Below are 17,952 nucleotides of genomic sequence, written 5' to 3' on the forward strand. Positions count from 1 at the left end.
TGCATTGAGCAATCCAGGAAATGTTCTGCTTCAAGAAAAATGTGACCATCAACATCAGAATTACTGCTCCAAATGTTTACTGTTGACCAATGCAAGATCTCAACTTGAAGATGAAATTCAGAAAATACAATGTAAGTATTTTTTAAAATGTAGAAGATTATATATCTTTTGAGTGGCCATTGCAAAAGCATGGGTGTAAAACGCACACTCTTAAAGTACAGCCATTTAATATCAATCAATATCTAAAAATACCACATTTCCAATACTAATTTAACAACCACATGCACACATATAACCTTAAATTAGTGTAGAGCAAAGCAGTCTATACTTTTTTAGAAAGCTAAAACTTGTCGCAATTTAAGATCGGTTCCGCTAGCTATCTTTTAGAACATTGTAATACCATTTCCAGTTATTTCCCTTTGGATGCAATCAAATAAGTGTCATGATTGGATCGGCGATTGACAACATGGAAGTAATTTATCTGCGAATTTTAACTGAAGACAATTTAAAAGAAGACTAGACGATCGTCTGAGCTATACTTTTTAGATGCAGGGAATAAACTATAACATTTCAAAGATCAGTCGGCTGTTCATATATTTTCATATGACAATGATTTATACATGTATGTGTATCCGATATGATAATTTTTTAATGACTAATGTCCACGTGGAGCTTTTTACACCTCAAAATACACCCCCCCAGCATCACTACATGTAATATATAAACTCACATTTTATACAACACACAGAAGGCATTCATCATTTTCCTTAAATCAGTAAGGTTTATGACCCCTTCTGTAGCCATTTTTAGCTTAAATGGCCCAAATGGCCAAGTGAGCTTTTCTCATCACTTGGCGTTCGTCGTGGTTTATAATCCGTCGTAGTCTGTAAAATTTTACAAAAATCTTCTCTGAAACCACTAGCCCAAATTTATCCACACTTGGCCGCAATCATGACATCAATTTGGGGTATGAACTGACGCGGCCAACGCCATGCAGAAATGACCATTTTTTTCTGTGTCCAGTAGCATCGTATTTCTTCAAATATTTTCTAGCACAATGTCTGGACATCGGTGGACATGCAACATTGCAAAACCACACGTTTACAAATAAAAATTCGTAAGGGTTCCGCGAAACCCAGTGTCTCGCCTACTTTTGCTGTTAATCGCAGACTCAACAAAATGAGGAAAACATCAATAAAAAATTTCCCTCTCGATACTGTCTTTTGATGGAAAGAAGCTTCCAAGTTTGGTAAAAAATCCAGGATAGTTTATGAATCTAATAAATGTTGTGCTTCTGTCTAAGTTTGGTAGAAATCCAGGATAGTTTAAGAACATTATAAAAATTTTAAAAACTTAAACCACAGAGTGAATGTTTTGTTTCTGGCAAAAAATTAAGTCCATTTATAAGTAAAATACGGAAAAGTGGAAATTTATTTTACAAAATATTCTTCTTGATACTATCTTATGATCATAAACCAGCTTCTGTCCAAGTTTGGTACAAATCAAGGATAGTTTATGAAAGTTATTAAAATTTTAAAAACTTTAACCACAGAGTGAATGTAATGTTTCCTCACAGAAAAACTAAGTCCATTTATAAGTAAAATACGGAAAAGTGGAAATTTATTTTTACAAAATATTCTTCTTGATACTATCTTATGATCATAAACAAGCTTCTGTCCAAGTTTGGTACAAATCAAGGATAGTTTATGAAAGTTATTAAAATTTTTAAAACTTTAACCACAGAGTGAATGTAATGTTTCCTCGCAGAAAAACAAAGTCCATTTATAAGTAAAATACGGAAAAAATGGAATTTTATTTTTACAAAATATTCTTCTGGATACTTTCTTATGATCATAAACAAGCTTCTGTCCAAGTTTGGTAGAAATTCAGTATAGTTTAAGAAAGTTATTAAAATTTCAAAAACTTTAATCACAGAGTGAATATTTGTGGACGCCACCGACGATGACGACGGAATGTAGGATCGCTTAGTCTCGCTTTTTCAACTAAAGTCGAAGACTCGACAAAAATCAACACCCAGACTATAGCTATAGTCATAAAGAAGGACAATAAATGAACAAAAGACAAACCCCGGGACACAGAAGTACAAACAATAGACCATCCACTCTGAAAACTAAAAGTAAGATAGAAACATGGATCACGAAAAACATGCAGGGACGACATCAGAGAGTGAAGAGAACTTGCTTCTTGCAAGACACTTTCCGTGAAAACAATTTGATATGAAGACAATTTTTGTTTTTATTTATGGTTTTTTTAGCTCACCTGGCCCCCAAGTGATTTAAACTTTGTAAATGAGTTGACTGTATCAAATGAAACTCAGATGTTTGTTTATTTTGCTATCTTCTACAGACTGGAAAAAAACTGCACATAAAAATCCAAGTAAGTTTTTAATTTTCTGAAACGTATACTATATTTAACTTATATACTAGTATATATCTAGTTCCTGCCATGCCTTAAATTTTTCCTAGACGTTGCAGTTTGTCTGTACTCATAGTAACTTTTGAGGTGTAAACACAGCCATATTTTTCAATTCCTTATAATGAACCTTAATTGGTTCCTGATTGAACACACAAAGTTTACACAGACATGACAGAAAACAACTGATAATAATTTATTTTATATGTTTAGTAGTAAATACGCTTTATCATATATTTCAACAGACGAGTATTATATTATATGAACTGTTTTCTGATCCATAGCACTGGGTTACCTTCAGTTCTACTTTTGTCTTGTTTCAAAGGCCTTAAAAGAACTGCTCAATTACTTATCCGAAGCACCATGGGTACCTTACATTTTGTGTGCTGTTGTTTTAATAATATTTTGTTTATTATTGTATTTATTTGTGTGTTTTGTATTTTTATAGTTGCATTTAGCATGTTTAGTGTGCCAAAAAATATGAAAACTTGACGTTTGTGATGTCGCATACAATATGAAAACTTGACATTCGTGACGTCACATACCAAACAATGTCGTCATTCAAAAAATTGACCTTTTTGAGGAAAATTTTTCTTAAGCAAAAAAAAAAAGTAGGGGTGAGATAAAGGGTATGCGATATAGGGTGCGCATCAAAGTTGCGCGATATTGATTTATCAGCAGGCTATTTATCAAATATGCAAAACTACTGTATTTACTACTAAACATATGATAAATATATTTATTTATTTTTTTATAGTTTACTTCCATATATCAGTATATATTAACTTACATTCATTTTCTCTTTTGATTGCTATTTATAGAAAGATTGTGAGGTTTTAATTTTTCTCAACCGGATTTTGTACATCATCAGGATTTTATTATTTGTTTCATCCTAATCATGCTAATGAGTGTTGTCTAGCCATTAAAAACATGTTGATCCCAATAAATAACTGGAGCATTCTTAAAGTGTTGTTGTTGTACATATATGTATAAATAGAATCTTCTACAGTATTTTTTTTAAATTTTATTTAAGTTGTTTATAATGATGATTTTAATTTTTCAACAGATTGAGACTTCAAGTTTTGTGTATCAATGAAATGCAAATTCACTGGTTTGAGCATGGTGACAGTCAGCATTGTTGTAAAATCTGCTGCACTTTTCTCAATCCACTGGTATGCATAATACAGCAAAGTTCCATAGACGATTGGTGGATTAGCAGAACAGAAAATCATGCTGGAAATGAACATCATTAGCAAAAGGCTACAGCTTCATGTACATGTACAGTAGATGCATTTTACTTGTTAATAAAAGTAAATGTCTCAATTGGATTTTTTGGAAAATGACGCTTTCAGCGGCATGTTTCCGATACTATTGACCTGAACTTCCATTACATTTCTTTGCCTACCGCGCTTGGTTCGTATTTACTTTCCATTACATTTCTCTGTCTACCGCACTTGGTTTCGTATTTACTATTTTACATACAAACTGGAATCTGCTTGTATTATCATTATTGTGTAGTAATCAACCGGGAACCAGTTTACATACTTTATTTACAGAATAAAACATTTTGACCTGTTCATATGTTTATTTTTACCACAGTTGTATTTTGAGCTTTCCCTTAGTTATATTTTTCATATTTATTCAAGCTTTCGCTTTTAACGTAATAAACAAATAGATCCGTATTGACATGGTTCTGGACTTTTCTAGACAAAATAGTTCTCCTAAATAATGTCAGCCTTTCTTACCCTTTCCACTTAACAACCATTAAGAAAGTATTAATCAGAATCATCTTGACATCCATTGGATAGATACTGGTCTTTATCCAGATTTACGAAGTTTTGAATAATCGGAAATTAATACCAACGCAGTGCGTATGAATCATCTGATGACACAGGGTCTCCGCTCCTTCTTATTACCAAAAAGATCGAAGTGTACCAACACGATGTTGTTAAGATACTCATAAATCTATTTTTATAACTTTATTGATTATGTGAAGTAAAACTAAAACATTGTAAAAACAAAGATATATAATTAATCAGGGAAAACTTGATAGTCTTTTCGTTTTACAAACAATTGCCTTTATTATAAGAAAATATAATGTGTCCGTGTTGGTCCACTTTCTACTGGTTATAAGACAGAAGTAAGTACCGACTCAATCTTTGTTTACAAAGTTACAACAGTCTGTAACAGACTGAATCTGTATGACATGTGAATAAGTTATCGATATCGATGCTGGGTTTAATACAACGGTTTGAGAGAGTGCCGCCGATTTATTGGGGTATCAGGTCTGTTCGCGCCCAATATACTTTCGCACCCTAAACGTTCGCACCTCGCACGTTCGCACCCAAGGGCCGTTCGCACTCTACACGTTCGCGCCCAATTTTAATTCAAATTCTAGTTGAATAATTGGAAAATCATGATTGTTGTTTTTAATTGCTTTCGTGTAAATACTGAATGTATTTATAGCTTGGTATGAGTAAAAGATTGAAGATTTTAAATGAAAAACACAAAAGATAATTGTTTTTAACAGCTTGGTCCCTTTGATCTGAAATAATGAAACAATACACTATTATATATTACTATACATGATAAAATTTAATCAACACACAAAAAAAAAAAAAAAAACGTAGTCAGAATCTGACTTCATTTTGAAACAAGTCAATGAAACAAAAGTTATAGCAATACACTAACCAAAACATGATAAACAGTTATTCAACACAAAATAAAACGTTGACAGAATCCCACTTTATTTAGAAAGGAATATAATTTTTTTTAACAATACACTATCCAAAACATGATTAAGATTTATTCAACACAAAAAAAAATGCTGTCTTACTTTATTTTGAGACCATGAAAACAATTATACTTATAAGAATACTACTTGCCAAAACTTGATTACAAAGTTATTAAACACAAAACCAATTAAAATTGGGCGCGAACATGTAGGGGGCGAACGGACCTGGATTCATTTATTGGCGGGTCGGGAGAACAGATTTGAAGCTCTCTACGTTTGATGCGTGCAAAACAGTGTCGTCTAGCTGATTCGGTGCGATCACTGTCTTACAAAGGATGAGTTTGAATTTTGTACGGTGTTTTACTTGATGGAATGTCAATACACTCACAGTTAGAGTTATTCTTCACTTGCTTTTCCACAATAATTGTTGCGTGGTATTCTTTGAATTTCTCAGCAGTTATGGTTCTCTTCGGTCATGCTTTTTAGAGGAATTCATCTGGTTCAATAGCGTGAATCAGCCCCTCAACTACTTTTCACATAAAAACTAACTTTGGCTTCAATGCCTTGTTCGTCCTTGTCTGGAGATCTTGTTGTAGTTCCAGTTTGGCAAGCATTTTGGAGACTTATCCATCCTATCTTGACTTGTAATTTCTGGTGATAAATTTTGCCGCTTGACATGTTTATTTTTGTTACCGGGTAGGGGTTGCATACTATGGCTCCATATTAAATTATGAGATCAATTCCTAAAGGTCTAGTTCATTATCCAATCTGACACAAATTTCAATAACTGGAATGCCACCCAAGTTGAATATATGGTGACCCACTATAACAGCATATTAATTACTTGGAATTGTGTTTAATACCATGATGGTTCAATGGCATAAACTTAAATGGAGACAAAAATTTGACATGAAAGATTGTGGATTAGTGTAAAATAAAAAAACTAGCTTTACTATGATATATGATTAAAGAATGAATATCAATTATATGGGTCATGGGCAGAGTTGTTATAAAATATCAATATGGCAGAGAATGGTTTCAAGTTTCATATAAAGTGACCTGACTGACATGAAATAAAAAATCAAAGGAGTATCCCTATTTGTCTAATCTTCAAGGTGAAATAAAACAAGTATAACAATAGTATGCTATTGTGTAAATCTACAGAAATAGAATTTGCTTCAAGTAACAGAAATAACTGTCACTAGTAACTTATTTAATGAGTATGAGGGTAATCAGTCCTATAACATATGACCTCGGGAGCATTATTTATTATATCTATTTACTGTTCTGATAAAAAAAAAATACTATCAATGTGCCACACTTTGCATTCAAAAAAAATTTAAAAAATGAAAATATCAGTATAAAAACGTTAAAAATTGAATGAGAATGCGAAGTCATATGTTATAGGACTAGTGGGGTATGAGAGCTTGTTACAACAGGCTCTTCATATTTATTTGGTTTGAAAAGGATACTAGTAGTCTGTATTCTTGATTTAGAAAATTGTAATTGCAAGAACAAAATTACACATTACTTAGAATACTTTAGATCATTCAGGTAGTCTTTATTTAGTATGTACAAAAGAACAGCCAGTAGTCATTGGATATTGTAGATCATTTAAATAGTCTTGACCTATTTATTAGTACAAAAGAACAGCTAATAATCATTGGATATTGTAGATCATTCCAGTATTCTTGACTTATTTATTTGTACAAAAAAATCAGCCAGTAGTCATTGGATACTGTAGATCATTCAGGTAGTCTTGACCTATTTATTTGTACCAAAAAAAAACCAGCTAGTGGTCATTGGATACTGAAGATCATTCAGGTAGTCTTGACTCTTGATCTATTCATTTGTACTAAAAAAAAAACAGTCAGTTGTCATCTTCACTTCACACACACATATACGAATATCAATTATATGATAACGAGACATGTTGCAATGTTAAACTTATTAGGGTATGTGAAAATCAAGACTTGCATAAAAAATATCCCAATATTAGAGGCAGTGGCGTCATTTTTCCTCAGAACTTTCAGCTCTTTGATTATATCACAGCCATGTTACTCATATCAATAACTGGTGTATAAGTGAATGTTCCTCTGAAATTGTTCCAAACTTCAAAAGGAAGGTTATGATTGAATTTTGGGGCTATCATGGCTATGGCCCAAACCATTTAGGAATATGATTTTCATGTTTGGGGACAATAACTTGAGCAAAAGTCTATGGATCGTTATGAAATTGTACCACAGGTTCCCAACCAAAAAAGGAATGTTAGGATTGATTTAATTTTGAGGGTTAAATAGGTGCCGAAAAAAAAACTTAAACTATTATGCTGATTCTTACAATGTTGTTAGATTTTTGATTTTTATGCCCTACCTACGATAGTAGAAGGGTATTCTGTTTGCTGGGGTTTTTTTTCCTGACCGTCTGTCCTGCTTCTGGTCAAATTTTTTGGTCAAGGTAGTTTTTGATGAAGTTGAATTTTAATCAACTTAAAACTTAGTACACATGTTCCCCATGATATGATTTTTCTAAATCAATGCTGAATCAAAATTTTGACCCCAATTTCACTTTCCACTGAACATAGAAAATCATAGTGTGAAGTTCAGGTTGAAGTTTTAGTTTTTTGTTGAAGGTACTTTTTGATGTAGTTGAAGTCCAACCAACTTGAAACATGTTCCCTGTGATATGATCTTTCTTATTTTAATGCCAAAGCAAAGGTTTGACCCTAATTTCACGGTCCACTGAACATGAAAAATTATAGTGCAAGTGGGGTATCACTGTACTATAGACACATTCTTGTTTACCTATAAATTGGTCCACAGGGTCCATATTAAACTTTGTTCTATTTTTTTAGCAAAAATTTATTTTATGGAGTTCCTTGGTATATAATACTGAATCTTACCATGCTTATTGCGTAGTTATATATTGAATTTTTATCAAATAGACTGTCCAAATTTATTTATATATGTATTTGCATTTTTTGTCAAGCCTGTGACTTTTGTTGTAAAAGCGAGACATAGCGATCCTACCATGCCTACATTCTGTGTCGGCGGGGTCCATGATTATTCACGCTATTGTTAAAGTTTTTGAAATTTTAACAACTTTCTTAAACTATCCTGGATTTCTACCAAACTTGGTCGGAAGCTTGTTTAAGATCATAAGATAGTATCCAGAGGTAAATTTCGTTAAAAAAAATCCTGTGTATCAGCATTTTATTTATAAATGGTCTTTGTTTTTCTGCCAACAAACATCACATTCACTCTGTGGTTAAAGTTTCGAAATGTTTATATTCTTTTTTAAATATCTTGGATTTCTACCAAACTTGGATAGAAACTTGGATACAATCATAAGAAAGTATCAGGAAGTAAATTTTGTACAAAAAAAAATCCTGATTATCAGTATTAGAATTACTTATTTTTCTGCCAGTTAACAAATACATTCACTCTGGTTAAAGTTTTAATTTTTTTTTATAAATTTCTTAAACTATTCTGGATTTGTACCAAACTTGGACAGAAGCTTATAAATTTTGTCATAAATTCTACTTTTTGTCTACAATATTTGTCAACTGTTTAACTATAATAGAATACGGTGTACAACACAGGCTCTTTAGACTTTTTATACGACCGCATATATTGGTATCACGTCGTCATCGATAGCGTCATCCGAAGACGGATGGTTTCCGGATAATAACTTTAATATAAGTAATTAGAAATCAATAAAATTTTAACACAATGTTTATAACAACAAAAGGAAGGTTGTGATTGATTTATGGGGTTATGGTCCCATCGGTTTAGAAATTAGGGGCCCAAAGGGGCCCAAAATATACATTTATCTAGTTTCAGGACAATAAGTTGTGTATAAGTATTTCAATTATTCTGAAATTGTACCACAATGTCCATACCATTAAGTAGAAGGTTGGGATCTAATTTAAGGGTTATGGGGCAAACAGTCTAGGAATTAAGGGCCAAAAACAAGCATTTTTGAAGTTTTAGGACAGTAACTTATGTTTTACTGTATGGATCTCTCTTATATTGTATTTAATCTATTTAATCACAATCCAAATTCAGAGCTGTATCAAGCTTGAATGTTGTGTCCATACTTGCCCCAACTGTTCCGGGTTCCACCTCTGGGGTCGTATAAAGCTGCACCCTGTGGAGCATTTGGTTTAAGTTTTTGAAAACACTTTAAACTATAATAGATACAAAGAGAGAAACAGTAAGTACCACAGCACTTATGTTGATAACAGTTAGAATCAGTCCGCATGTTATTATGAAGGCCTGTTGGTGACCTTCTGCTGTTGTTTTTTTCAATGGTCGGGTTGTTGTCTCTTTGGCACATTCCCCATTTCCATTCTCAATTTTATTCAGTGATTCCCTATATAATCAACCAATTTTTCCCCAGAAAAGGGGGTCAGGGCCCCCTGAAAAACTTTCTAAATCCACCTCTGCTGGCCTTTATTAGTCTTGTACAAAGCTTTCTCGTGAAATTTAGCCCCTCCTATGGTTTATCTGCACATACCCAACACTTTTTAATTTGGTGTTGACTCAAATGTAGATTCTATTGATTTTTTTTGGCTTTAAAAATATGCTTCCAGACAGACAGACAGACAGACAGATTGTCAACTGACTCCATGTAGAAGTTATTTCCAATGAATGGTGATTTTTATCCATACATGTATTTTGCATTTTTGTTCTAGTTCAGTGATAATGAACGCCATACTAATTTCCAAATTGTACACAAGAAACTAAAATTAAAATAATACAAGACTAACAAAGGCCAGAGGCTCCTGACTTGGGACAGGCGCAAAAATGCGGCGGGGTTAAACATGTTTGTGAGATCTCAACCATCCCCCTATACCTCTAGCCAATGTAGAAAAGTAAACGCATAACAATACGCACATTAAAATTCAGTTGAAGAGAAGTCCGAGTCTGATGTCAGAAGATGTAACAAAAAAAAATAAACAAAATGACAATAATACATAAATAACAACAGACTACTAGCAGTTAACTGACATGCCAGCTCCAGACTTCAATTAAACTGATTGAAAGATTATGATTTCATCATATGAACATCAGGCACAATCCTTCCCGTTAGGGGTTTAATATCATACCATCATAACATATATGAGAAGAACATAACCCGTGTCATGCCAACAACTGGTTTTTGAGTCGAAGCATGACTGGAGCGGGCACCCTCTTAGGCAGTCAGTGGGCCCCCACTTATGAAAACTTCTGGATCCGCTACTGGCCAGAGGCTCTGGACTTGGGACAGACGCAAGAATATATGTTTACTGTTGAAAGACACTCGAGTATAATTAGATGGGTATTCGGGCCAGGGATTCGGTCTTCGCAGGGGATATGGAAGATAAAAAAAAATATTTTCCGGACCATAATACTGAGTACATGAATCATACGTATGTTCATAGCTATATGCGAATACTATTATAGTCCGACATACGCGTACCGGGTTGGACCATATGAGAATTATACTCGTTTGGTAATGTTCCGGATCATATTTAATTTAGTACAATGTATGTATATACAACCCACCACCAGGACAATCCCCAACCCAACACAGGGGGGTGTTAGGAGACACAGGGCAGTCTGTTATTGTGGTAGAGGAAGCCGAAGAACTCGGAGAAAACCACCGGGCTTCTCGGCAGGAACAGACAAACCGATGAGATATCTATAGATTGATCTCCAGGTCAAAGTCGGGGACCACTTTGACCAACCAAGGCCCCCAAAGTACCCATTCTAGTTTTATCTCCGGTCTAGGTCTCAGAGATGTGTGTGGGAGGGTAAAAATCACCCTACTAATGGTACTGAATTTCCAGCGCCCCGAGTCAGGATCGAACCCGGGACCTTCAGCACTGTAGCCATCTGTCTTAACTACTAGGCCACGAACCCACATTTGATGTCTACGGTGTTTTTAAGGTGGTACCTAACACTACAGGGAGATAACTCTTTAAAATCAGCTAAACGTTTTAATTACGTTGAATTGTTAATAATATATTAAGCTTCTCGATAGGGATGGCAACGAGTACTCTAGTTTCAGTACTCGGATACTCGTTTGCCTGTTAAACATCTTGAGATATTTCTCTTCACATTTCCAATCACTTTGGTTCCGTTGAAATATCCCCTTCGAAAAACTAATTAAAACTAATTTACAACATAAATATGTATATCTTGTGGATACTATTTGTTTTAATAATACCAGCAACGTCCTTTTCATGTGCACAACTTGTAACACAAAATAAAAAGTCATACAGTTTTTCGTCTGAAATTGTTGACTAGAACATATTCCAAACAAGAACAAAATCAAAGTGAACTGCGGGGAATCCTATGCAACTGATTAGAGACATTTTTAACGGTGTTTGTACACGGATCAACACTTTGGAGTAAAAATTAACTCACCACAAGCCGAACAAACTTACCTTTGTTTGTTAATCAAGACTTCTATGTAAACGTGATTGGTATGAGATGTACATTTAAATTAATCTAATTGCTCTGTATTTGAAGCTTATCTATAATTGTTTAATTTACAATTTCAAGATAGGCAAAAGCACGAGAGCGACATTCAATCCCAAAAGTCGAAAATAAATTGACAACGGCATGGCTAAAATAAAAAAAAGAAAATCAGACAAACGATAGTTCAAAAAAACAAAACACAGCAAAAGTAAGACTGAGCAAAACGAAAAAGCACAAGTTATTTTAAGTCCAACATTGCTGTTGACAAATTAATGGACATATGTTGTATCATAAAAAATACCAACTCATCAGGAACAGATGACACATACATTGTGTACTTTGCCGGACTTTACATGCAAATATTTTTGATTTTGTTGGAATTTGGTTCATGAACAGGTAAACAAACAATGATTGCTGTTATGATAGGTTATTTGTAAAAAAAAAACTGGCGGTCGGTAAATCATTGTTTAAATGACACAAAGAGGATCAAGCAATGTTTGTAGTACATTTGTCTTTCGTTAATATGTTATGAAAGGTAACAAAACACTGCATCCTTACTAAAATCTAAACTTTTCAATAGACGTTTCAGATTTATCCGAGTACTTGCGAGTACTCGAGTATCATGATCGAGTATCCGAGTATTAAATTTCAGATGTTTTGACATCCCTACTTCTCAATGATCAAAATTAGTCTTTGTCAAAATGCTATATAACCAGTGTAATTTTTCTGATAAAATGGTTGGTTCAAAGTTTCTGAAATTTTTATACTTTTGTCAAATGGTCAAAGTAAATACTTTGTCAAAATTTTATGAAAATTAAATGAGCCAAACTAATTTTTAGTGAAGGTGTTGGGTACCACGTACTTAAGAACTGTTCTAGATCTCAAATATCGTAAATATGACTGCTATATATACACCATATGCATAAGACATTTTAAACGACAAAAATAACGGCTTCATTTATGTACAATAAATCACAGGGACTCGGTTAACAGTTTTTTATCTATGTTTTTTTTTTTCATTTTTTTTTTTTCGTATTTGCCTGTCTATTTGTATAACAATATTAACGTTTTTAACTTTGGCATCAATAGTATTGGCAGTAATGGCTATGTTGTGTGTGTTCGGAAAGCGGGATTGGGAATTATTATCATCGTTTCTATAATTCTTTATCTTTTATTTTTTACCAATTCACTTTATTCTTTATCCTTTGATCTCTATTATATTTGTCCTAAACATGCGTGAAATATTTGCCACTGGTCATTAGGAAACCAAAAAAAAAACCAATCAACGTATTCTTTATATTTCATCCTTTCTTTATTATGTTATCTATAGGTTTGGTCCCGCTCCTTACCTATTTTTGCACATTATTATCTTTATGCATGGAAGTATTATATGACGGTCAATATAATACTTCCATGCTCTATGTAAACCCCATTCATGTCCTGATAAATGTTGACTCATGCATAGCATGATATGTGGGACTTAAAATAATAAACATATTCATACAATAATTTACTAAATGTTTGGACTTAAAGATATGTGTCAAAGGCCCAGATCATGTAATACAGTATGTCTTATAAAAATACAATAGCATTTTAATAATGATTATATATGTCGTGTACATGTTATTATTTTGTACAGGTTATGACTTGTACAAACATTTTATACAAGTAATTACTTGTATGATGCCATCATGCAATGTATTACTTGTAAAAATACAATTGTACAAGTCCATAAAAAAAAAAAGATAAACACACAACAAATTGTCAAAAAAAAATCCAGAATAACAAACCCAAAGAGAGAAACTTTTGAATGAGAAGAAACACATATAACTAACAGATAGTGAGTTGTACAAGTTATTATCTTTTTCTCCACAAAAATTTTACAGGTAATTACTTGTACAATTATAGTTGTAAAGTAATGACTTGTATGATGGCATCATACAAGTCATTACTTGTACAAATATTTTGGACAAGTAATAACCTGTACAAAATAATAAAATGTACACAACATATATATAGATATAGGAAGATGTAGTATGAGTGCCAATGAGACAACTATCCATCCAAATAACAATTTATAAAAGACGCAACGTTAGATATTGCTACTACCACGAAAAATAGCGTTAAGTAAATATTTGACTGGAAATTTTTTATAGAAATGCTGAAATAAATATATCAAATTATACATGAAAATAAAGAGAAAGTCTTAAATTTTCACATTATGATAGAGAAAGAATAAAAATATAATATTCATAGGCTTAGGAAGACACAGATTATCAGAAAAACGTTTACTTAGCGTTGTCCCATGTAACAAACTCGGGACATAAAACTCGCACAATTCGCGAAATGTTCACGCAACTCTTCGAAATTTTGCATGAACATTCTATGACGTGATATATTTCAGTATTAATTAACATGGCTGTCTCCATTTAAAATATGCATACATATTTTCAAAAGAAAATGATGTACGGAAATGTCCCATCGGAAATTTAATTTGGAAACTTCAAACATTTCAGTTCAAAAATAAAATTTTGACAGAAAATTCATTAAATTGTAAGCACGATCGTTTTGTACTAAGTGTAAGCTTCCAAAATTCGAATTGAAAAATAAAATTGAGCTACATATTCAATTCAAAACAATAGATTTGCAATGTCTTGCAGAAATGTCCGAGTTAAACTTTCATGCCTTCACAAACCTTTTACAGCCAAATAAACAGAGATTTGATTTCGTGAAGATTATTTTTCGGCTTTGATAACCATACCAATAAAAAGTACTTTTAAAGTTGAAGTTGGTACACCAAATAGCATTAACATTACAGGGTTACCTATATAAAGTACGGATTAATGAAAATGTCTTGCAAGTTTGTCCGTTATCATAATTTGACGTCGCCAGAAGCGTTATAAATGCTAGCTATATGGACGGCATAAACTGCATTCGCTTGGTCCTTCCTCCACTAAATATAAATGTCCTGCTTTCAACAAAACGAAATGATGCACACATTACAAAAATACACACCTATAAGACGATCAAAAAGTAAGAAAACTTCAGTATCATAACTATAAGCTATTGTATGTTGCTGCTTGAATAAAATCATACTCGGGTTGAATATATAATGCAGCAATATTCCTCCAAAAACACATAATTACTAGCAGTAAAATTGCATTTCCTATGTTAATTATAAAATCATCAGTATTGGATGGGATTCTCACGGCATTTACACTTGTGTGTTATACTTTGCATTTACCAAAAAAGTAAAGCAGGAAGAATTAGATAGTGTGCGTTTTCAATTTAACGTCATTTCTCTGTTACACTAAATGGTAGCAATATCTGACGTTGCGTCCATTGAAGTAAACCATTGTAGGTCAATGTACGGCCTTCAACACGGATCCTTGTATATAAGTATATATATATATTTAACAATTTCATGCAACAGTTTTGTAATTCTCGGCCACGACTTAGTAATTCGTAGCCACGAATAAGTAATTCGTAGCCACGAATAAGTAAATCGTGGCCACGGACAAGTAAGTCGTGGCCACGGAGAAGTATAAATCGTGGTCACGGACAAGTTAGTCGTGGCCACGAATTAGTAAAACGTGGCAAAGAATAACTTATCGTGGCCACGGACAAATAAGGCTTGGCCACGGACAAGTAATTTGTGGCCACGGACAAATAAGTCGTGGCCACGGTCAAATAAGTCGTGGGCACGGATAAGCAAGCCGTGGCCACGGACAAGTAAGTCTTGGCAACGGTCATGTGTCGTGGCCACGGACAATGCTACCATTAAGTGCAGAAAACTGACGTTAAATTGGAAACACGCGCACTTTCGAATTTTTCCTGCTTTCCTTGTTAGGTAAACGCTAACACACAAGTATAAATGCCGTGAGATTCCAAAATAATATGATTTTATAATTAACATAGGATATCAAATTTTACCCGGGGGGGGGGGGGGTATTGCCGCATTATACGTATATTCAACCCGAGTATGATTTTATTTAAGCAGTGATACAAGAGACAATACAATGGCTTATAGTTATGATACTAAAGTGTTCTTACTTTTTGATTGACTTATTGATGTGTATATTTTTGTAATATATGCATCATTTCGTTTTTGTTGAAAGCAGGACATTTACATTATCAAAGTGAAGGAAGGAACCCGCGAATGCAGTTCATGCCGTTCCTAACATGTTACGCTTGTGTCGACGTCAAATAATGTTAACGGACAACCTTGCAAGACATTTTCATTAATCTGTTTTTTTGTAGATAACCCTGTAATCTTAATAAAGTTTGGTGTACTAACTTCAACTTTTAAAGTACTTTTTATTGGTATAGTAATCAAAGCCGAAAAATAATCTTCACGAAATCAAATCTCAAAGGCATGAAAGTTTAACCGTTCGGACATTTCCGCAAGACATTGCAAACCTATTGTTTTAAATTGAATATGTAGCTCAATTTGTTTATTAATTTGAATTTTTGGAGCTTACATTTAGTATAAAACGATCGTGTTTACAATTCAATAAATTATATCTGTCAAAATTTTATTTTTTTAACTGAAATGATTCAAGTGTCCAAACTAAATTTCCCCTGGGACATTTCCGTACATCATATTCTTTTCAAAATATCTATGCAAATTTAAAATGGAGTAAACCAATACTGAAATATATCACGTCATATTTCTGATCATAAGATATTATTCAGAAGTAAATTTTGTAAAAAAAAAATTCACTTTTTCCGTATTTTACTTATCAATGGACTTAGTTTTTAATTGTTCGAGTTTTATGTTTCGAGTTTGTTACATGGGACAACGCTAAGTAAACGTGTTTTCTGATAATCTGTGTCTTCCGAAGCCTAATAATATTATATTTTTATTCTCTCTCTATAATAATGAGAAAATTTACGAAGCAATCTTTCTTTTCATATATAATTTGAAATATTAATTTCAGCATTTCTTAAAAAATTTCCCCGTCAATTAGTTAGTTAGCGCTATTTTTCGTGGTAGTAGCAATATCTAACGCATGCGTCCTAACATTTTTTTTCTCTAGAGCATATAATCATATATATTATAATAACCCAAATAAGCTTTCATACTATCCACGAGTACATTTTACCAATGTATATGGAATTTTTTAATTTAAAAGTATTGTAGATTTCATAAAATGCATTTACGTTTTCATAAACAAATATATGTATATTGTCGAGTTTTTATATTGTTTTGTGAAAATATATACATATACATTTTTATTTCGTCAACGTTAGAGTAAAGCTTTCATTCATATTATATTAAATTGTATGTTGACTCTTACCGCATATATATAGTTTTGCTTGTTTCCAATCGTTACCGAGGATTTTCAAAGAAGTATACAATTGGAAAATGGCCTGCAACATGAACAGTAATTTGGATATAACTGTTTGCTTAAACTTTTTTTGATAGATTGATATTTGCTAGACGTCCAGTGGCAAATATGCCATGTATATTCATGTAATCCCTCAAACAAAAAAAAGCCATTATCACTGATGAACAAGTATCGTGACATTTTTGTTTAGGGGACGGCTGAATCACACCGCCAGATGCAAGATTTCTTGCTGCATTGAAGACCCATTGGTGGACTTCGGCTGTAATGTGCTCTTTGGTTGGGTTGTTGTCTCTTTGACAAATTCCCCATTTCCATTCTCATTTTATGGTATGTCGGAATTATATTTATAAAGCATGTATATGAACTTGAACATTTGTAGTTGACCGAATGCAAAATAAATAATTTATACCGCAGTCACATCATTATAAACCACGATCGCACTACGATCTGTGAAAAAATGCAAATTTTGACGATCGTAGCGCGATCGTGTAGATAGTAGTAAGGGCGCATCACCGTCATGTATCCTGGTGGATGTAACACTGGAGGATGTTATACACCTTATATACCACATGTATCCTGGTTGATGTACAACAGGAGGATGTTATACACCTTATATACCACATGTATCCTGGTGGATGTAACACTGGAGGATGTTATACACCTTATATACCACATGTATCCTGGTTGATGTAACACAGGAGGATGTTATACACCTTATATACCACATGTATCCTGGTTGATGTACAACAGGAGGATGTTATACACCTTATATACCAAATGTATCCTGGTTGATGTAACACTGGAGGATGTTATACACCTTATATACCACATGTATCCTGGTGGATGTAACACTGGAGGATGTTATACACCTTATATACCACATGTATCCTGGTTGATGTACAACAGGAGGATGTTATACACCTTATATACCACATGTATCCTGGTTGATGTAACACTGGAGGATGTT

The sequence above is a fragment of the Mytilus galloprovincialis genome, chromosome 9, assembly GCF_965363235.1.
Source record: "Mytilus galloprovincialis chromosome 9, xbMytGall1.hap1.1, whole genome shotgun sequence".
NCBI lineage: Eukaryota > Metazoa > Mollusca > Bivalvia > Mytilida > Mytilidae > Mytilus > Mytilus galloprovincialis.